The following is a 21,920-nucleotide window of genomic DNA, read 5'->3' on the forward strand; positions in this document are numbered from 1 at the left end:
GACATAACATTTGTACCGCGGTCAACGACACCGATGCAGTTCGTCTGGCATTACAAACTGCACGTCGGTTAGCTATGAATAGTATAGTGCAAATGTTTTGTCATGCGTATGGAACATTTATGGACTCTTCTGATAATTTATTCCCACAATGTGCCCTTGACGCACACTGAGAAAGTATTTTGCCACAGCTGGATTGGCTCAAAAAATCACAGACAATTATTTTCCTGTACACCTCTTACCGAAAAAAAAAAACCAACACAAAAAACAGGGCACCATATGTCACATCGTCACTGCTATGGCATGCTTTATTTCCTAACTATGCAAGAAACCTTTATTGTTGGTTTTACTGCACTTGATGTTTTTCACATGGCTAAAACACTGCAAGCCAAGCCAGTTAAGAAGCAGATTGAAATCTCTACTTCTTCCCACAATTCCAACAGCGTCACTCCAGTAAACCTCTTTTATGCCCATCAACGCGGTTTTTGAAAGTCGTTTTCTTACGAAACGCGGTTAGCGCAATTTACATAAGGCATTTTTTACTACATCGAAGACAGCCATGAAGTGCACGCAATATTTCTAGATTTTTCGAAGGCGTTTCACTGGGTTCCCCATGATCTTCTCTTGGAATGTCCATTAATGTATTACGCTGGGCCGTCACCTAATTTCACGAAACTTTAAACTGGATACCTTGAAAAAGGACCGTATATTTTTTTCTTACTACTAACCTCCTCTCCTTCACTACACTAACTACTTTTTTCCTTCTCCTCCTTTCCCTGCAGTCGGCAAACCTCTCTGCATCTTCCTCTTTAATAAAGAGTCTCTCTCTCTCTCTCTCTCTCTCTCTCTCTCTCTCTCTCTCTCTCTCTCTCAGAGGAAAATTAAGCTGCGTTAATTGTGGGCCTCTTTCTCGTCTCCGTCGTTTCCTTGAGTCATGCTTGACATATACCCAAAAGCAGCATCAGTTTTCTCTCCAGTATATTTTGCAAGAAGCTCTATGCTAGTAACAATGCCGCCCCAGAACACATAGAGAATGCATTCACCAAGCAACCATTACTGTTACACCAGGCAGCTAAAGTGAGAGAAGCCTGCCAATTTTTTTTAAACCTTCAACAATAAAGTCCCCAACGCAGCATATACTGCGCACGTCATCAACAAGTGGAACTCTCCTCCCCTACCCTGTAGTTGTTCATTATGTGAAAGTATTACCCGAACAGACCTCATTTCTCAAAGTATCACTCGGAGCTTGAAACTCCCCTCATCTGACAGCAAATGGTAGTGATTATATGACAGACAAATCATTACTTCACAAAATAAGAATGTCTTTATTAAGAGTGGCCTGGCACAGACAGTTTAGCTGGGGTAATCCCTGACATAGCATACTGACTCCTCTCCCCCCTTAATTCTTCTCGCCACGTCGGTCTTTGACGTTCCACTCAAATAAACGTCTACCACAACCCACCTTCCTTCCAAATAGCTCTTGATTGTGTAGAACCATAACTACGCTTCTTAAATTTATTCTTACAAGGTTTATGGCGTGATTCATAGCTCTTAAAAAAGGTGCATGGCCTTTTTATATCTCCGTGCCTGTGCATTGAGACTGAATTTATGAAGATACATCAAACACAAATGGTAGCACATGGAAACAGCAATTCTAGGAAGGAAAGTGGGTGATAGAAACAAAGTTAAAGGTAACCAACCCCCTAGTTGCAAGCGTGGTTTAATGCTTTCTAAATGCAAAGCATATATTTAGGTAAATTCTGGCAGTGTCTTGGCTGATATTTGGCAATGGTTCTCAAATGCACACGGTTGGTCATGGGAAAGACAGATTGAACAAAAAAGAGAGGGGGGTTACCTTGGTGACAGCTTTACTATGAACTAAGGAAACGTTGTTGAATTTTTGAGAGCAAAAATATGTAGCAATCACGCAGGCTGGCACAAACTATCTCCCGTTATTATTGCATTCTGATTAATTAGCAAATTAGTCCAAATAAAATAAAATGCTTTTTAAACAGTATGTCTCATCAAACATCATTATTTGCGCATTTAAATGAAATGCACTTCATGTGTGCCGGGACAAAAGCACAAATAAGGAACAGAGCAAACTGACTGAAGTTTGAACTGGATTTTTAATCAGGAGTGGAGGTATGCACAGATGTAGCACTGCTTTGCCAACCAAGCAGTGTGTGTCTACATATTTCGGAGAAAATTGATCTCTCTAAAAAACAAGAAAAAGAAGACATGCTCACTCACGCACTCGCTTTCAAGGCCCAATAACATACTGAATGCTCCCAGATTTGTTTCGTTATATTTAGATTAAAAAAAAAACCACACTGCAACTCTGGGATTACCCAGTTTGGCTTGCTCGTTGTTGGTTCCTAAAAATTTATTCCTAAAAATTAGTTCCCTAAAAATTTCAAGCCCATTTTGTTAAAACATTTCCCAATCACAAGTAGCCCAACACCAAGCTTCACTTAAATTGCAAATATTTGTAGAGTGTGACACACCTACTAAGCTGATCGTTAGAGTTTCCGCGAGACTACCTTCAACGGGAGGAAGTTCAAGGCACTGGAATGAAATCTCGCCAAATGCAGCAGCAGCTTGACACTTTGCCCACACGCACTCACTGGTACCAGCAGTGACTGCGCAAAGCTTGGATGGAGCGCTGCGGCAGCTCATCGTTCGCACGTGATGCGATTTCTTTGAAGGACTGAAAAATCTTCTAAACGCAAGAAATTCTTGTGCGAACTACTCCATCATGTTTCTCTTTCGATGCTCCACACCTTCACGTTGAAAATTTATAGCTAGATTCAGGCATTAAATTTTTATCTGACTTCCCGAACAGAAATGTCAAAACTACATTGACACTGTAAAAGCTCCCGCATGGTAACAGCTTGTTTCGTTATGGGAAAATTCAGTGTTTCACATTTTATTCTCCGGACCAACCCCTGTGAAACACTTCGCATGTAGGCCTGTCAAACTGCCCTATTATTAGGCTCGGTGAAGAGGGTTCCAAATGCCAACATTTTCCAGCCCAATGGAAAATGTTTATTACATCAGAAATACCTACAGTGGTGGCTCAAAAATGATGCTGCTTCCGTTAATGGAGAACGCTGACATTGCCTGTATGTGACGTACTCTTCAAAAGCAGTAATGCATGGTAGGTTTGCAAAGATAGACTACACTGAGTTGCACCCATATAAACATGTGCCGAGTGCACTCAGTGTCACTTGGATAGAGTCAGGTAGAAAATGCGAACGACACTCAACAGGAAACGCACTTGAGAGCAAGTGTGTTCCCAAAACGCACTTTACTTGGAACAGTGAGTACTTAGATAACCGCACTTCATGTAAAGACAAATTAAATTCATTTCTACTTTATTCCTGCAAACACAAACCGCTGAGGAAAAAAAATTTTTAAAAATCTCACTCCTAATAACTGCATATATATTGGTCAATGTGGCGCATTGCTTTCTCTGCGAAGAATGGTTTGTTGTGGCTTTGTAGCTGGGTTCCCGTTCCTGCTTTTTGTGTTATGATTCACGCTCTTTGATTTCCCATCTGTTTATGCTGTCATGATTCACTGCACAGCAAACAACAAAGAGGAGACGACTGCCGCTGTTCTGTCACCATGCTGACAGTGTTTTTGTTGACTTGGGCCAGGCGCCGACTGCTTTTTTTTTTTTTAATTTTCTTTTCTTTTGTCGACTTCCGTGACACAGTTGTGCGAAACATGGATTGTTTTAGAATGCAGCCCATGTTTATAGTGCTTACAGTGTATGCTCACGGTCTGGAAATGGCAGTGAGCTCGGAAAACAAATTCATAGGGCTTGAGAAAGCGCTCAACTGGAATAGACAACACAACCGGCATCAACTTGTGGGAAAATTGCACGCCGCAACTCAGCCGCCAAACATTTACCTACTTCAATAAAGTCAATAAACTCAAAAGTATTTATTTATCAAAACAACCCAACAATCTTTTCATTTCTTTAACAAATAAGTTGATAGGCACCCTTTTGTCTTGCGTTACCTCTCTTGATGACTAACCACGTTTTCAACTTGGTCTTAAAATTGGCCAAATCATGCCAAATTCAATTAACTGAGGTTGCCGTAACAAGCATCAACTGAGCAGAATACAGTAATCGAGTGCAATACCACTCATTATTTCAAGCGCCGGATCTTCACAGTAATGAAATAATGGCTGGCTTAACATGTGCAAAACAATACGGGTATTAAATTCCATTTCCGCCGCGTTGACAAACGTTGGGACATTATTTTGTGTCAGCAACTTATTTAAAGTTGGCCATGAGCGTTTCAAGTTACCCCGTACATCTTTTGGGGTAAGTCTGCATCAAACGTGCGTAGGGGGATGCACTCGGTTTCTACGAAGGGTAAAGTATTCATAGCAGCCTGCTCGAATATACTCGTGCGGGGCAGTCAAGCTATTAACGCGTCGAGGCATGCCTGGCAAACAATTGTACTTTGTTACGTGGCTTGCATTGACAGCAGAGCGACATTCATAGCCGTACACTGGAAGTACAGTGTCAGACTACCCTCTTCACAAACAAAGCTTCACGTTCGCAGGGCGTTATTCAGCATTGTTCCCAACTAGACGGTGGCCTTGAACATAGCGAAAGCAGTCCCATCAGAAATATGACTTTTTGCCGCTTGGCCTTGACTTTGTAAACTAATGTACGCTTGCGGATTTCTCGTTGCACTAGCATTGCCTGTGCGCCACGTACGCACTAGCCATATGTCGAGTGTAGTGGCTGCAGACAGTGTTTCACCAAAATAAATTTAACGTTTCCCTTTTTACGTGAGAGAGAAACTTTTGCACTACGCTGACTACTGAATTGAGGTGCGTGGAAACGGCCCACAGCCTGTTCCAGAGTGAACTGTCACCGTACCACTTACGAAATATACTTCTGAGCAAACGGCTTCTTACTGCACACCAGATGACGTGGTTGCGGCGCCAATCGGGCCCATACACAACCTACTATCCTCGTTGCCTCCAGTCACATGCTGTTCCACCAGTTCCCACAAAAGCAGGCAACGTCTGTTTCAGCGCTGAACGTCTGAAGCACCTTGCATAATTTTGAATTCCATGGAGTTGGAAATCAGTTATAGGATTCGTACCCCGAATAAGCTGCATCCTACACGACGCACATACATAGCAAAGAATTCCTTACACACGACACGCATAGCATGTGCAGTCCATTTGTGGGTGCGTACACGTGCTACGAGACAATGTCCACTCGGGTAAATTTTTTTCCTCTGATTTATTCAATATAGCAACAGCAATCTTAAAGACAGTTGGCATTGAAAGGCTGCAGTAAACTGCATTTATCAATAAATGCACAACATGGACATCTGAGTTGTTTCGGAAAACTCAAACTCTGATCCCGCCTACTTTAATAACAGGCCACAACCTTGTCGTGTCAGAGGTATAACTGACTGTGTCTTGGAAGTTTATGGGTTGCTTTGTGTAAACCCTGCTGTATATTTACATGTATGAATAAGGAATCCAACAGCGGGTCAGCGACTGGGAGTAATCAATGCAAAATATTCTATGCTCAATGTTTTCGTACTGTGTCCTTGACATACCCGTTGGAATAAACATATGCATGCCGTGGAAAACATTGGACGCTGAACTAGCGCTCGCGCAACGCGACATTTCCAAGAAGCGCTCGCGCAACGCGACATTTCCAAGAAGCCCTCACAATTCAACAAATTCAAGGCCAAACCCAAGCGCTACAACGTCTTATTTTTGTTCGCGAAGCAACCAGCGCGGTATCAACACTCGGCCGTCAGATGCCATCCGTTTCTCGTATTTCTTGACCTTGCAAAACATCAAAAGGGGTACGACAACAACAACTCTCAGCGCTCGGTGGTCCCCACAGATTAGATCCCCCGGCAGCCCCACCGAAACACAAACCCACATCGATCGCGTCGCTTGCGACGTTCCACAGGTCTTCAAGTGGCCGATAAGACGTCACAGCCGCGCAATCACGGCCGCTACCGGCGACACACTCTCGCCCACTACTGTCAACGGCGCTGGGCGTTCCCCAGGGGCATTGGCTTCAATCAAGCGCGCGCGGCCAGCGAAGACGAAACGGAAAACGCACCGCTCGCGAACGAGACAGGCACCCGGGTCGGTTGCGCAAGTGTGGGCATTCGAGCGTGCAACTTCGCGGTCTGGTAAAGCACACGAGCAGTGTCCGCGGCGTTATCGCGCGACACCGCGAGCGAGCAACGCGTGTTTTCCTCGTGCGCCTGTCAAAGCCGCGGCCGGGAATTGAAGGAGAGCGCCTCTCTCCGCGAGGCCTTCGCTCAAGGCCTCGCGGGCGAATCTCTGCCCCGCCGCGCGTCTGTTTACGACGAGCAGGTCGCGCGTTCCGCGAGGCACGCAATGCGCCACTCACCAGATGAAGTCCTTGCAGTGTGAGCAGAAGGTGGGCTGCTTGAAGAAGCGCGGTATGAACTTGTGGCCCTTCACTTCGAAGATGTTCTTCTTCTTGAGGGCGCCCTTGCGCGCGCGCAGCCGGAATCCCGACGTGAACTGCTCCGAGAGGTCTTCGCCGTCGTCGCCCATGGCGATCCGTCGACCTTGCCTGCCTCTGCGGCGCTAAGGTGCGAGGCCACACAACACCGTGCACGGCGAATGCGCCCAGGTCCCACTCGGGAAGCGCGGCAGCGGCGACCTGCTGCTCCGACTGCTGCTGCGGCGACGCAAGCGCACTGCAAGCTGATGCCGGTCACGGCATGCAGCGCCACCGCGGACGCCGCCCGAAGCGCGTCGCAGTTGACGTCCTTTGCCTGCTGCGATCGTCCACTGTTTCCAAAGGCCTGCCACTTTTTATTCGGGTTGTTGTGCGTGAACTTGGTGCCGGAGTTTTCGTTGAAACTCGAGCCGAGAGTCCGCCACTTCGTTCTCAATCATGATTAGTTGGCGAAACTGCCAGGCTCGATCGCCACGATAAAGCCGCCTACTCGTTTAAAGCGGCACCTAATTAAGTCGAGGCGAGGAGAGGCTGCACTTCGCTTGATTGAGGACGGCAAGCTGTTCCAAATTTAGACACCCCCTCTACAACGAGGTTTCGTCTCGCGTTTGTCTTTTGTTCTAATTGGTGAACAGGACGCCGAGGCGAACCAAGAAGCTGGCCAGCTGTTCGAGGCGTTAGCGGACAACTAGCGTCATCTGGGAACAAGCGCGAGAAGCAATTGGAAGGCTGCGCTGGCTGCGCGACAGACGCAGACAAGCGGTGTTACGCGTTGACATGCAGACACTGTTGATGAAAGCTTTGAAAAGTTACTCAGCCGATGCGCTTCCGACAGCTTTCAGCTATGAAGTACCGTTGACAACCACGCTCCCACGTTTCTCCTCGATATACGTTCTCGCAAACTCCTCCCATCGATTTGCAGAAAGGCGGGATGTTTAAACAGTTTGACAGACACTGGTGATCAATTTTGTATTTTTAACCTGAAATTATAGCGTGAAATATTCGCTACTTGGATCAGATTAAGATGTCATTGCACAGGTTTAAAGCAGTAATTACGAACGTTGTCTGTCATGCAGTTCGCCGTCCATAGGTGATGGAGAATATATTACCGGTGAAACAAGCGGTAGCAAAAATATATACAAAAATACCTCCACACTGTTCTAGACTTCTATACCGTATATTTTACGTACCTACCCCCCCCCCCCCCCCCGAATGCCTGCTGTGAGATGCAACGCCAATCTTAGTATTTGTCGACGAAGTAACTTGATTATATTTCAAAAACCACTATGAAAAACTTTCGGGCTTCGTCTTCCTGTCCTCATTACTTACTCCACTTTTCCAATATAGGTGATATGTGATCCAAAAAGTTAGTCAACGAAAAGTGTACTAATGAATTGCTTTTGTCATTAGTCAGACGGTAGGCGCAATGCACTGCATACAGTGTCCTGGCTCAGTAACTCACCTTCAGTTCATCTTTTGTTCATTCGTTGTATTTACCCGATCTTAGGTCATTCGGAATAAAGTCCAGCTTTAAATAATGATTGAAATAGGCTCGGGCAACCCTACCTTGTGATCCATGACCTGTTGTTAAAATAATTGCCCAGTTTTACATATTTCTTTCAGCTTCTGGGTTTTTATTTTGAACGCACATTTTAGGTTTTTATATGTATACAGCTGAACATGTTTACGTACAATTTTCGGCGATTACAAGCATGTATTCGGGTGTTTCTCGTATGCGTCCCCCAAGCAACTCACCTGTACCACCTGGCATTGGCGAGCGAGGAAAGCGGGAGGGGGGCTACCCCCCCCTTCCTCCCCCCACTACCGCCTTCCACACTACACCACACAACGTGCCTATCCACAGATTCCACACAGAGAGACTCCGCCGAAATTTTCGACCCCAGAGAAGTGGGGAATGGTCAGGGCCACAAGCAGTACCTATCCCGGAAATAACGACCATGTGCAAACGATTATTTTTATTTCGCAGCTTGTAAGCACCATATTGCATATCTGGCTTCGATGTCGGCTCGCACGACGACAATCTGGTATTTGGCAATTTTCCCGAGGAAATGATTAACAGAACAATGAGAAGGTCATTTAGAGTACGGCACGGCATCCTGAAGCTTTTACTTTAAAATTGTTTTCTTTTTTTTTCTTTTTTTTTTGGGGGGGGGGTTGATTATATTTTTTGTGTTGTGTTTGCCTTACGTTTTTTTTTTCCTCCTTTCATATTCTCTCCTCTCTTATTTATCAAGGTCAACCCTATCCTCCAAAAACGTAATGTTGAGTACGCCACCGCTCCGTGGTTTACTATTGCGGCCATTACGCTGAGGCAGAAGAAAGATGTTCGGGGACTTGTTATAATCCACGGATTTATTGATTACTTGGTTCATAGAATGAGTAAAGTCCATTGTTTAGAAAATTTCCATCCTCTGGAATGTTGACTCGGCTGATGGAAATCTGGATGGCCGCGTACACGGGTGATCATCTCTTTGGTGAACAAGGAGCATGTATAACAATTTAATAACCAATAGCGTGAATGGGCTGCAATCGTCAAGCTCTTTGAAGTGCTTCCTTTTGTAGACTGGAAATAAACCGAAATTATTACGGACACGTTAGAGGGGCCTTTATTGCCCCGGAGAAGTCCGATTACACTTGCGAAAAATTTCCCTACTACCGTATGTCCTCCATCCCTTATATTGAATCCGGAGTTACTTCATCTCATGCAGCTTTTCCCATGTTGATCGCCTTTAGTGTCTTGTTTTCAAGGGCACCCCCTGAGAGGGGATACATCAAAACCCCCCCGAAAAAAATGGGAAAAAAAGAACAAAGAAATGCCAATTTGAACGCGTGCCAGTAGCGCACCAATGAGCGATTGATTGATTCACCAATTAGCGAACGCCAACGCCTAAACCTCGAGGTATCATGGTCAAATATGGCAGCGCACTGGTCAGCCAATCAGAGAACGCCGCGCAGGAGACCAGTGGCGTGACGACCATATATGGACATGAAAAGGCAAGGAGCCAATGAGAGTGCGCCGCGATCAAGCCCAGAGGAGTTAAAAGCCGGGCGCACAGAGACAAGGGGGAGGCAGAAACCAAGAGGCGGTAGGAGCACATGGGCTTCAAGGAACGAGTCAGGGGGACGTGGCCAGGCCACCGACTATGCCTACCAAGCCTGGGCGGGAGCGGGCCGACTCCGCATCAGCTGCGGCATCCTAGGCGCACCACGAACCTGTGTCTTCGTGGCCCCAGCGGCGGCGGTCGGGCACCTGCGGCCAACGTCCACGCTCCGTCGACCTTCGTTTCGACGGCCCCGGAAGGCTACGTCCGTGCCGAGACGACCTGGGACCTCCAGCTGCAGCAAGCTACCAGGGTGTAGCCACAGAGGAAACGTCAGGCCCCGCAGGGCCCACGCCGTCCAAGGAACGACCGAGCGCATCGAACGCGGGCATCCAAACAAGACGAGGACGGCTGCCACCGGGTCGCGGCCACGCAAGGGTGCGACACGTCAGCGCCGACGGCCGGGGTAGGCCGGTCCAGTAGGGCGCATTCATAGGACACTACTAGGGCGTTGTGGTGGTAGAGAGGTCACCTAGAAGGTGATTGAGTGGATTTGAACAAATTAATGATTGATGATTGTAGGGTTTAACGCGCCGACGCAACGCAGGCGATGAGGCGAGCCGCAGTGGAGTGCTCCGGAATAATTTCGACCACCTGGGGATCTTTAACGTGCGCCGAAACCTCGTGCACACGGGCGTTATTGCTTTTCGCCTCCATCAGAAGAGCGGCTGCCGCGGCCGGGAATCGCACCCGCGACCTCGTGCTCAGCAGCGCAACACCTTAGCCACTGAGCCATCGCGGCGGGTGAACAAATTAATGGTGTAGGACTTTATTGTAGAGACCTTTGAATTTTGATTTAAATTGTATTTTGGGATTTTTTAGTTAGAGATTTCAGTGTTTATTGGTTGAGTGCAATTGATTTATTAAGTGGTTTGATACAAGACGGCCTATATCTCCCCTGAAAACTTGTATTTCTAGCAATACACTTGTGTTTAGAGGCGAAGCCGACTTTTAAAAAAATCGGTATGAGCTTGGTTTTTGTAGGTTCGCTTTTCCACATTGCCTGTTGCGCGGTGAAGCATGACCATCTAAGGCGGAAGTATGATTACAGAAAGCGGCCTGAACTGTTGTATTATCGACAGTATCCGAAACAAATTATGCGACAATTGGCCGCTAAGTTGAAGCTAACATTATGGTGAGTTCTATTGTCATAACTGGCAAGCACAGTGAGGTTGTAAACGTTGCAGAATTTCACTGCCTGCGGCCAATGCATGGCCATGCAATCAAGAACTATGATTACAGAAAACAGCGCCAGCTCTTGTGTCGTAGGAAGTAGCCCGGAATAAATTGGGCCAATCATCCTCTAAGACGACTCTAACGTGACGTGCAAGAAAAAAAACCGAGTCTAATGGGAATCTTCGTAAATACCACTGCAGATTGCTGCAGATGTTTCTGCAGATTTCACAACGGGTGGGACTGGGTTTAATTTTTTGTTAAGTCAAACACTACTCATTGCAGTTGAATCACACACCACAAAAACCATGCAACGGCCTGGTGGTGGTACCCCCCAAGGGTCCACACTGTACCCAGTTCTGTTTAACCTGGCAGTGTGGGGAATCTTTTTGGCCGTTGAAACGGTATTATACATCAAGTACACCCTATCCGCCGATGACGTGGATACCCGAGATGTCCATCCACATATCCAAGACACCCATCAAGAAGCCTTCGATACAGTGAAAAAAGAGGTCAGGACAGGGCTCCACGATATAAGTCAAAGGCCACAACGCATTAAATGCGTTCACAGTTAGTAAGCCAGAGCCATGGAGCAGAATGCGTCCTCGACTCGCACCCCGTACTGCGTGGGGTTTATTCCCAGCCGAATGTTCCTATTTTTGTCTTAAGTTGAATTACTTCACTTTTGTTCTCTTGGCACCATCAGCGATTTTGTGAGCCGTTCCGATGTTACAGAGGTCAGGTGGCGGCTTTTCTGCTGCTCAATGAGCTAGACGTGACAGAGCGATGAATTTACGTAGAGTGAAAAAATATATATCGGGCAAGCACAACAAATGCACTAGACAGATAATATTTTGCACCCTCGTACAGTCGTTATAATTGCCCGTATTTTCCCATGCAATAAAGAAACAAAAATGGCGCAATCGGCTAGACATCGGCTTCTGATCACGAGGGACCCATGTTAGATACCGGCCACGGGAAGAGTTTCTCTCTTGAGGCGCTTCGCGTTTCATCATCAACATCCCCCTCATCATCATGTGCCCATTGTCGATACTCAATGCACAAAGCTGACTTCCTGCAGCGCATTCTGGTGTTACCATCTACGGCACAAGTGGGGCATAGAGAGCTTCGCTCTAAAAATTACTTGAGGATATCTATTGGTGCATTTTTAAGAATGCGTGAGCACCGCGTACCTCTTCCCTGTGCGAACTTGAGGTTTGGCCCGATGCCATGACTTGAGCCGCAAAGTGGCTCAAAGTCCGCGACGTGGGGTTTATTGCACACCGCGCTTAGCGCTCTAACCCCACTATTCGTCATTCTTCCTCGCTTTATCAGCGCACTTGCTTCCTGCTGCTCCATTTGTTTCGTTTCATTTCATTTCATTTCAATTCATCCTCATTTTGATTTATTTCATTTATTTCATTTACCACCGGTGTCAGCATATCGTCGCCATTCTTCCCAGTCCGTCTGCGCGCGCTGTCTGCAGAATGCATTCTCCTACGAATACAGGGTGTTGTGTCGATAATTGGAACACTTTAAAAAATTTTCCTGAGCGAACTGCCGCTCTGTTCGCGCTCAACCTTCACACGAAGGACGCATTTTGTACGCTCTATTTTGTTTGACACCGGGAACAGTGACGGCACTTACCTGTTTATTCTGAAAAAACGATTTTCGCCTATGGGAAAATGGCGGCTGATTTGGACGTGCGAGCCCGAAAACCGGGTTTTCTGATGGTCTGCTAGCTCATTCCTAGGCATACCTCGGCAAAGTTGGCGCGGCTCACTCAAACTCACTCACAATTTTTTTTTTTCGAATCACCACTCACTCAAACTCAGACTCAATGCTGAGCAGCACATCTGCGCTCACTCAAACTCAAACTCACATTGAGCTCAAAACTCAGAACTCACTCGGACTCAAAACTCAAAATGTAATCAAAACTCAAAATGTACTCAAGCTCAAAATGTACTCACACTCAATTTGGACTCAAAACTCAAAATGTACTCAAAACTCAAAATGTACTCAAACTCAAAGTGTACTCAAATTCAAAATGAACTCAAAACTCAAAATGTACTCAAACTCAAAATGAACTCAGAACTCAAAATGGACTCAAAACTCAAAATGTACTCAAACTCAAAGTGAACTCAAACTCAAAATGGACTCTAAACTCAAAATGTACTCAAACTCAAAGTGAACTCAAACTCAAAATGGACTCAAAACTCAAAATGTACTCAAACTCAAAATGAACTCAAAACCCAAAATGTACTCAAAACTCAAAATGGACTCAAAACTCAAAATGTACTCAAACTCAAAATGAACTCAAAACCCAAAATGTACTCAAAACTCAAAATGTACTCAAACTCAAAATGGACTCAAAACTCAAAATGTACTCAAAACTCAAAATGAACTCAGAACTCAAAATGGGCTGAGAACTCAAAATGAATTCAGAACTCACATGGCCTCACAGAGATTGAGACAGTCAGAGAGTGAGAGTGAGAGTTTGAGAGTGTGAGTGTGAGTGTGAGAGTGAGAGTGAGTGAGAGTGTGAGTGACAGTGATAGTGTGAGAGTGAGAGTGTGAGTGTGAGTGAGAGTGAGAGTGTGAGAGTGAGAGTGAGAGTGTGAGTGTGACTGAGTGAGAGTGAGAGTGGGAATGGGAGTGTGAGTGAGAGTGAGTGAGAGTGAGAGTGTGAGTGTGAATGTGACTGTGAGTGTGAGTGTGAGTGATAGTGAGAGTGTGAGTGAGAGTGAGAGTGAGAGTGAGAGTGTGAGTGTGAGTGTGAGCAAGTGAGAGCAAGAGTGTGAGTGTGAGTGTGAGTGTGAGCGAGAGCGAGAGCAAGAGTGTGAGTGTGAGTGTGAGCAAGAGTGAGAGTGAGAGTGAGAGTGTGAGTGTGAGTGAGAGTGAGAGTGTGAGTGAGAGTGAGAGTGAGAGTGTGTGAGCGAGAGCGAGAGCGAGAGTGTGAGTGTGAGCAAGAGTGAGAGTGAGAGTGAGAGTGTGAGTGTGAGTGTGAGTGAGAGTGAGAGTGTGAGTGTGAGTGAGAGTGAGAGTGAGAGTGTGAGTGTGAGTGTGAGTGAGAGTGAGAGTGAGAGTGTGAGTGTGAGTGAAAGTGAGAGTGTGAGTGTGAGTGTGAGTGAGAGTGTGAGTGTGAGTGAGAGTGTGAGTGTGACTGAGAGCGAGAGTGAGAGTGTGAGTGAGAGTGAGAGCGAGAGCGAGAGTGTGAGTGAGAGTGAGAGTGAGAGCGAGAGTGTGAGTGTGAGCGAGAGTGTGAGTGTGAGTGTGAGTGAGAGTGAGAGTGTAAGTGTGAGTGTGAGTGGGGTGAGAGTGAGAGTGTGAGTTTGAGTGTGAGTGAGAGCGTGAGTGTGTGAGACAGTGAGTGTGAGTGTTAGTGTTAGTGAGAGTGAGAGTGACTGTGAGTGTGAGAGTGAGAGTGAGAGTGAGTGAGTGTGAGAGTGAGTGAGAGTGTGAGTGAGAGTGAGTGTGAGTGTGACTGAGTGAGAGTGAGTGTGAGTGTGAGAGTGAGTGAGAGTGTGATTGTGAGCGTGAGTGTGACTGAGAGTGAGAGTGAGTGTGAGTGTGAGTGAGAGTGAGAGTGAGTGAGAGTGAGAGTGTGAGTGAGAGAGAGTGAGAGAGAGTGTGAGTGAGAGTGAGAGTGAGAGTATGAGTGTGAGTGAGAGTGAGAGTGTGAGTGTGAGTGAGAGAGTGTGAGAGTGTGAGTGTGAGCGAGAGCGAGAGCGAGAGTGTTAGTGTGAGTGTGAGTGTGAGTGTGAGTGTGACTGAGTGAGAGTGAGAGTGTGAGTGTGAGAGTGAGAGTGAGTGTGAGTAGAGTGAGAGTGAGAGTGTGAGTGTGAGTGAGTGAGAGTGTGTGTGAGTGAGAGTGTGAGTGTGAGTGTGAGTGTGAGTGTGAGTGAGAGTGTGAGTGTGACTGAGAGTGAGAGTGTGAGTGAGAGAGAGAGTGAGAGTGTGAGTGTGGGTGAGAGTGAGAGTGAGTGTTAGTGAGAGTGAGAGTGAGAGCGAGAGTGTGAGTGTGAGTGTGAGTGTGAGCGAGAGTGTGAGTGTGAGTGAGAGTGTAAGTGTGAGTGTGAGTGGGGTGAGAGTGAGAGTGAGAGAGTGAGTTTGAGTGTGAGTGAGAGCGTGAGTGTGTGAGACAGTGAGTGTGAGTGTTAGTGTTAGTGAGAGTGAGTGTGAGTGAGTGTGAGAGTGAGAGTGTGAGTGAGAGTGAGTGTGAGTGTGAGTGTGACTGAGTGAGAGTGAGAGTGTGAGTGTGAGAGTGAGTGAGAGTGTGAGTGTGACTGAGAGTGAGAGTGAGTGTGAGTGAGTGAGTGAGCATGTGAGTGTGAGTGAGTGAGTGAGTGAGCGTGTGAGTGTGTACCTTTTGCTATATACCTTTTGCTATATCCTCATAATTATAAACAGAAAGCATTTTTATATTTGTCCCACGTGATCCCCCTCGACGAGACCTTTAATTTGATACCCCACACACCTTAGGAGGGTCATACAAAATTCATACCAGTCAAACTAACGATGCCTCTCATGACTGTAACCAGGACGCCTTATTTAGGTGTCCGACATGATTCCCCTAACTGGAACCTTCAATTTGACGCCCGACATGCTTCAGCGGCCTCACCTTGAATTTAACCCCATCTATGACTCATAATGACCATCTCATGATTCGAACTACGAAGCCTTTTTTATTTGTACCACGTGATTCCCCTCGTCAAGACCGTAAATTTGATACCCTACACGCCCTAGCGGGGCCACTTCGAATTTTACCCCAATATAAGACTCGCCATGACAATCTAATGGTTATAACCAGGAAGCATTTTTGTATTTCTCCAACGTGATTCGGGTCATCAAGACCATTGATTTGATACCCATCACATCCTAGCGGAATCAATTTGAACGTTAAACCAATCAATGACTAACCATGACTATCTCATGATATAGCCCTACCACATTTTTGTCCCACGTGATTTTCCTTATCGGAACCTTCAATTTGATGCCCCGGACACCCAGTGGCATCATTGTGAATTTTAACCTAATTTATGACCCATTTTGACTATGTCATGATAATAATCAGGAAGCACGTGATTACCCTCATCGAGACCTTTAATTTGATACGCCCTAGCGTCATGAACCTGAATTTTAACCGAATCTTTGACTTACCATGACTACGTCATGATATATCCATATCTCATGTTCGTCCCGAATGATTCCCCACATCGAGACCTTGAATTTGATTCCCCACATGCCCTCGCAGCGTCATTTTGAATTTTAACCCAATCTATGACTCATTATAACTGCCTGATGACTGCAATCAGGAAGCATTTTTTTTATTTACCCCGCGTGATTCCGTTAATCCGGACCTTTAATTTGATACCTTACGCGCCTTACCCTCATCAGTTTCACTTTTCACCCAATCTAATGTGGTCATTATTCTGTCTTAAGGGGCGCTGCCCAGTCAATTCAGCTAATTCATTTGAAACAGTAGAAAGGACAGCCCCCGCCCCCATTTCCCCCCGGCTCTCACCTCTTCCTTTGTGACCCCTAGTATATCAAGCCGTTAACAGTAGCAGGCGAAACACCAGCACGCCAGCACCGCCGTGTACTTTCCCACCACCCTTTCCCACGCTCTTAGTGGATCCGCCAGGAGGAAAAGTTAGAGAACCCTTTTTTATGACCTCACCAGTCAATTATCACTCACGCGCCCAGCCGCGAAAATTAGGTATACAGCAAGTGCTTATGGCCATGAAAATTCAACAAGAAACTAAAAAAAATCAGACACCACCTCCCTCCCAACCGATCATGCAGATCGCGATTGGTGCCATACCCGCAGGTAACCTGAATTCCGAGCCCACAGTGACGCATGAAACTTAACAGCCAACCATAGCTGCCTGCTATGCTACTCATATGTACTCAAACACTCCTATGTACTCAGAACTCAAAATGTACTCAAAACTCAATATGTAATCAAACTCAAAATGTACTCAAACTCAAAATGTACTCAGAACTCAAAATGGAGTCAAACTCAAAATGTACTCAGAACTCAAAATGGACTCAAACTCAAAATGGACTCAAACTCAAAATGTACTCAGAACTCAAAATGGGCTCAAACTCAAATTGTACTCAGAACTCAAAATGGACTCAAACTCAAAATGGGCTCAAACTCAAATTGTACTCAGAACTCAAAATGGACTCAAACTCAAAATGGACTCAAACTCAAAATGTACTCAGAACTCAAAATGGACTCAAACTCAAAGTGTACTCAGAACTCAAAATGGACTCAAACTCAAAATGTACTCAGGACTCAAAATGGACTCAAACTCAAAATGTACTCAGAACTCAAAATGGTCTCAAACTCAAAATGTACTCAGAACTCAAAATGGACTCAAACTCAAAATGTACTCAGAACTCAAAATGGACTCAAACTGAAAATGTACTCAGAACTCAAAATGGACTCAAACTCAAAATGTACTCAGAACTCAAAATGGACTCAAACTCAATCGGACTCAAACTCAGTCGTGATCACTCGGCTCAAACTCACTCAAGCTCAAACTCACCATGCCACACTAGCCTCGCGCTCACTCAAACTCAAACTCACGCGTGAGTTTGAGTCCAAATGAGTCTGAGTGAGTGGACTCATGAGTGAGTTCGCCGACCTCTGTTCCTAGGTGCATTTCCTGATCGTCTGCTGCACCATTTGGCTCCTTCCTACCGTGAATCCCAAACATGCGTTTCGCTTTGCATACCCCAGGTGGTTCCGTCGTTCCAACATCAACTTGCGCTGGCTCGCACGTCCAAATCAGCCACCATTTTTCCATAGGTGATAATCGTCTTCATTTATTTTGAGAATATACGGGTAAGTAACATCGTTGTTCCCGGTATCAAACAAAATAGACCACAAAATGCGACCTTCGTGGCAAGTTTGAGCGCGAACAGAGCGGCGGTTCGCTCCAGAAAATTTTTTAGAGTGTTTCAATTATCGTCGCAACACCCTGTACAAGCGGTGGCGGAAGTCACAAGACCCATCGAGGCAGATGCAGCTGGCCTGTCGAGCTTCTTCTTGTCGTCTCCATGGCAACGTGGCCAGCGTTGCTAAAGCAGCCTTCTGGAGGGGCTAGCTCCACTCTTTCGTTCTCTGCTTCTTTGTCGCTCTCTTTGTTGGCAGGGCACCGCGGAAATTTCGCCGACGTGCCCTGTGTAATATTTCACACAAAGAACCCCCAGTGAGCGCGACGGAGATGCATCCACGACTGAACCCACACTAGGGGGGCTACCCTACCCACACAAACTGCAGGGCGAACCAAAACGCAGGCAAAAAATGCGGGAGTGCCTAAGGTGACGTCATGGGAGCGCTGTTGGCCGATACGCCAGGACATTTGAATCTTACCCTCCCATCAAAGTAGGAGAAGGCCGGGGATTTGCGGACTTCTTCCTAGCGTTGGTGAGTGCTTGCATTCGGCGCGGCATCGAAATTCGGCTTTTCACAGCTTAAAAAAAAACAGCTTGTCGATAATTAACATGAATCCACCCTTAATTAGAATAGAGCGCGGACGCTTCTCGGCGCTGTGAAGGGTATTTTCTCAACACCTCTCAGGACCGGAGCCTAATTAGGATAACACGCTTGTGCAGAGGGGACAACGCGATATGTTGCAATCATTGCACAGCTAAAAGAAAGGTGGTACGTGACCAAAGAACAAGAAAAGCCAAAAAGAGCTGTGGAGGTGCTGGGTATCGATCCCAGTACCTCTCGCATGCTAAGCGAGCGCTCTACCATCTGAGCTACACCCCCGGGCTATGGGCGGCGGCAATGGGAGCCCGGCAGGTGTGGCATGCGGTGTGAAGTAGCGGAGCACGCGAGGGTAGCCGAGGTGGCAGCGGTCGATTGCAACCGGTTTCCGCGCGGGTTTTCCGTTTCACGTTCTAATGTTCCCTCTCTCGCCTTGCACGTGGATCGAGATTGCGCGTATGGATTTCTTGGCGTGCAGGCAGAGTTTCGGCGGAAGATTTATTACACGATACTCTGAAAGAAAAAAAGAACGGTTCGACGACGAGGCACCATTCATAGCGTGTACACACAAGCATACCACCCTGGCATTCTCCTCCTTTCCACTCCGCGCGTTTATCTCACTCCCGCTCCGACTGTGTTGTTGTCCTGGAGGATTTTCCCTGGTTCTTCGGATGACAAGAGTACTATCAATGTTGATTGATTGATTGTAGGGTTTAACGCGCCGACGCAACGCAGGCGATGAGGCGCGCCGTAGTGGAGGGCTCCGGATTAATTTTGACCACCTGGGGATTTCTAACGTGCGCCGAAATTCTCGTACACACGGGCGTTTTTGCTTTCCGCCTCCATCAGAAAAGCGGCCGCCGCGGCCGGGAATCGAACCCGCCACCTCCTGCTCAGCAACGCAACGCCTTAGCCACTGAGCCACCGCGGCGGGTAGTACTATCAATGTTAGCGAAGGTCGGGATGGCTTGACGCAAAAGGGTACGACTTCTGGAAGAGCATATTTCGGGTAATTTCTGTAAACTCGACCACTGTTTGAGTGGACGATTCTTCCTTTCCTAAAGATTCCAATCACGCGCACAATGGCTCCTAGGCAAAAACGCAGACGAGAAATTCTCTTGAAGGACTGATAGTTTGGTCCGCAATCTTTTGGCCATGACTACGTACGCACGGACGTAATTAACATCGTCGTATTCGGGTAAAAAACAATTTGTTAACACATGCCCACGGCTGTATTTGTCGCAGTTGTCCTGTGCGCTACCACGCTGCCCGTACCCTTCCGGCTGGTCCAGGAAAGGCCAAGCTCCCACGACAGGACATGCAAAGCGCCGAGCACGCATGCGCGCACTGGCTTTGCCGACTCGTCATCGGCTCCCCCGCAAGATTACATGCACTTACGCAAGCACACGCGCATGCACCCACGCACAGCAAGGTTCCTTCCGTCGTAAATCTGACGAACGGGTTGCCTGTCCATCGCTCTCAGTCCTAGTGTCCTCCATCGAGTGCACCACACCAAATTTCCCATAGCAACGGGAAGCAAAAACAAAATGCAGTCCAGCCCGCTTACAACAAACACGTCGAGGAACAGAAAACAGTTCGTCATATCGGCTTTTCGCTATACCTGAACATAAAATATCTGTATACAACGGGTAACGGGAAACGAAGATTTGCTCTTCACGGCCGGGATTTCGTAAAAACCGGGTTCGCTATAGGTGGGCCACGGTGTATCTAGTTTTGTGGGAAATACTTATTCAAGGTTGCCTCTTGTTATAGATACCAGCATTATTCGTTTTTGTCTGGAGCCCAGCACCAAAAAGAAGGCGTAGCAGGGAAGACAAGGCTGACGACGGCGAGAGCGCAAAAAAAAAAAAAAGGAGAAACGGGCTACTGCTTTGGCGTCATGCTTGTAAATCTAATAGTAATTGTACCACCAGACTTATTTATTACTTGTGGGCTCATGGTTACCTAGAATTAAGGGTAATCCTCTCAACAATGAATTTGTTCGAAATAAAATTTTAATTATCCGATGACTTAATCAGACACCGTGTCTGTAAGTCAAAGGTACTTGCATTACAAGCTTAATTTCTCATTTGTAAACTCGTTTTGTCCTAAAGTTTCAAAAACACGCGAGGAATAAAGCTTTTAGGTTCTAAATAAAAATACAGGGCTGAGAGGGCAGGGCCGAATCAGAAAACAGTAATGGGACGAAATCCAAATAGGAAGGCTATGAGCATTTTGAAACAAATTATAAACCAATGAACTCCTTCTCTTTGAAATCTCCATGATGAGCAATTGATTAAACTACTAAATTACGGGAAGAAAAACTAACCACACCTGATTACCCAATAGTTAAAGTAACTGGTGTACTTTCACTGTAGCAGTGTCATTACTCCCATGCATGCAGATGAGTAGTTACTAACCGCTTGGGTTAAAAAAATCTTCTAAGACACCTGCAGACTTCTAACGACTCGTGGATGCTAAATCATTAATGTCCAATTAGTTTTGTGCCGTGTCGTCATCGTTGCCTATTAATAGAATACAGAATAGCGGTCGGCCCTCGCCATTATACTTGTACAAGTATGTGATACGCTCGGCAGTCAATAGCAGGTTCAGAAGACTCCAAGAGAGGCGCCATTTATTTTTTCCGGCTTAGTACACTGCTCAGCGCGAATTTTTCCGATATTCCGATACCCTACAGCACTCACTCCTGGAATGCACCTTTAAGGCCTACACTTTTAAGCTCTGAAGGCTGCCGGCGTGACGTCACAAAGCTGGGGCGGAGGCAGCGCCCGGTCGCCGTGGATGATTGTATTCAGCTTGTCCGTCACTGAAAAGGAATGCATATATAGCTGCAAATATCCAAGGACAAGTGGACGGCACACATTCTAACATTCCCCACCTTCTAGCCGCCAAAAAGACGCGCTTGCTCAAAAAGAATAGCAAGCGCTTGAAAACGTCGTTCGTCGAGCTTCTAGCACTAAATTTACAGCGCGGTAGTAAAAAGGAACAGAGATATCCGATCCCCGAAACTCAGTTTTCTTCATCGACTCTTTTTATGTATTAAGTTGGCGACAGAAAGTTTAGTCTAATTAATATATGGGAGAAAAAAAACAGTTCGAATGCATAGTCTACAGGTAAAGCATTCACGAGTGTTAAAATAAACAGAAATGACTGGTAGAAGTGAGTTTACGTTTGATGTCTAGCAAAAATTATAGGTTGACTCTCTTGAGGCGACAATGCGTATTTGGGGAACATTATCCTTCCTTAGTTGCGATGGCCAGCTGGGAAGGTAGCAAACAAATACCACTGCCAAACGTTATGTAGGTCGGAAGACATTGAGCACGCTTTACAAACGCGATCGAAAGACTGAGAGCATTTTTATGAACCAATTTATTTGCATCGCAAACAAAGGCACTGTCACAGCTATGTTTTGCCTAGCGTTCGGAACTTTCTCTTTTCTTTGGGTGGGGGGTTACGAATGAGCTTTCAAACTCTCGTCATTCGGTAATCTACAAAAGTTCTCCAGGAGAATGTTCGTGCTACACCACAACACGTGCTTCAAAACTAGCTCGCTGGTATGTCCGCCGTCGTCTGTGTGAAAATCTAACGACTCGTCGTTGGTCAG

At 46.3% G+C, this 21,920-nt stretch overlaps 1 non-coding gene and 1 pseudogene across 1 annotated transcript; both read right to left on the reverse strand.

Moving 5' to 3' along the window:
* Positions 1 to 5,722: 5,722 nt before the first annotated feature.
* LOC144164669 (protein kinase C pseudogene) lies at positions 5,723 to 7,411 on the reverse strand (annotated as a pseudogene).
* An 11,093-nt stretch (positions 7,412 to 18,504) lies between these two features.
* On the reverse strand, positions 18,505 to 18,577 carry Trnaa-agc (transfer RNA alanine (anticodon AGC)). Its single transcript has one exon. It is a non-coding gene; the product is annotated as a tRNA-Ala (tRNA).
* Positions 18,578 to 21,920: the final 3,343 nt, after the last annotated feature.

The sequence above is a fragment of the Haemaphysalis longicornis genome, unplaced genomic scaffold (assembly GCF_048455015.1).
Source record: "Haemaphysalis longicornis isolate Haplotype H1 unplaced genomic scaffold, Haemaphysalis longicornis Haplotype H1 scaffold_133, whole genome shotgun sequence".
Lineage (NCBI taxonomy): Eukaryota > Metazoa > Arthropoda > Arachnida > Ixodida > Ixodidae > Haemaphysalis > Haemaphysalis longicornis.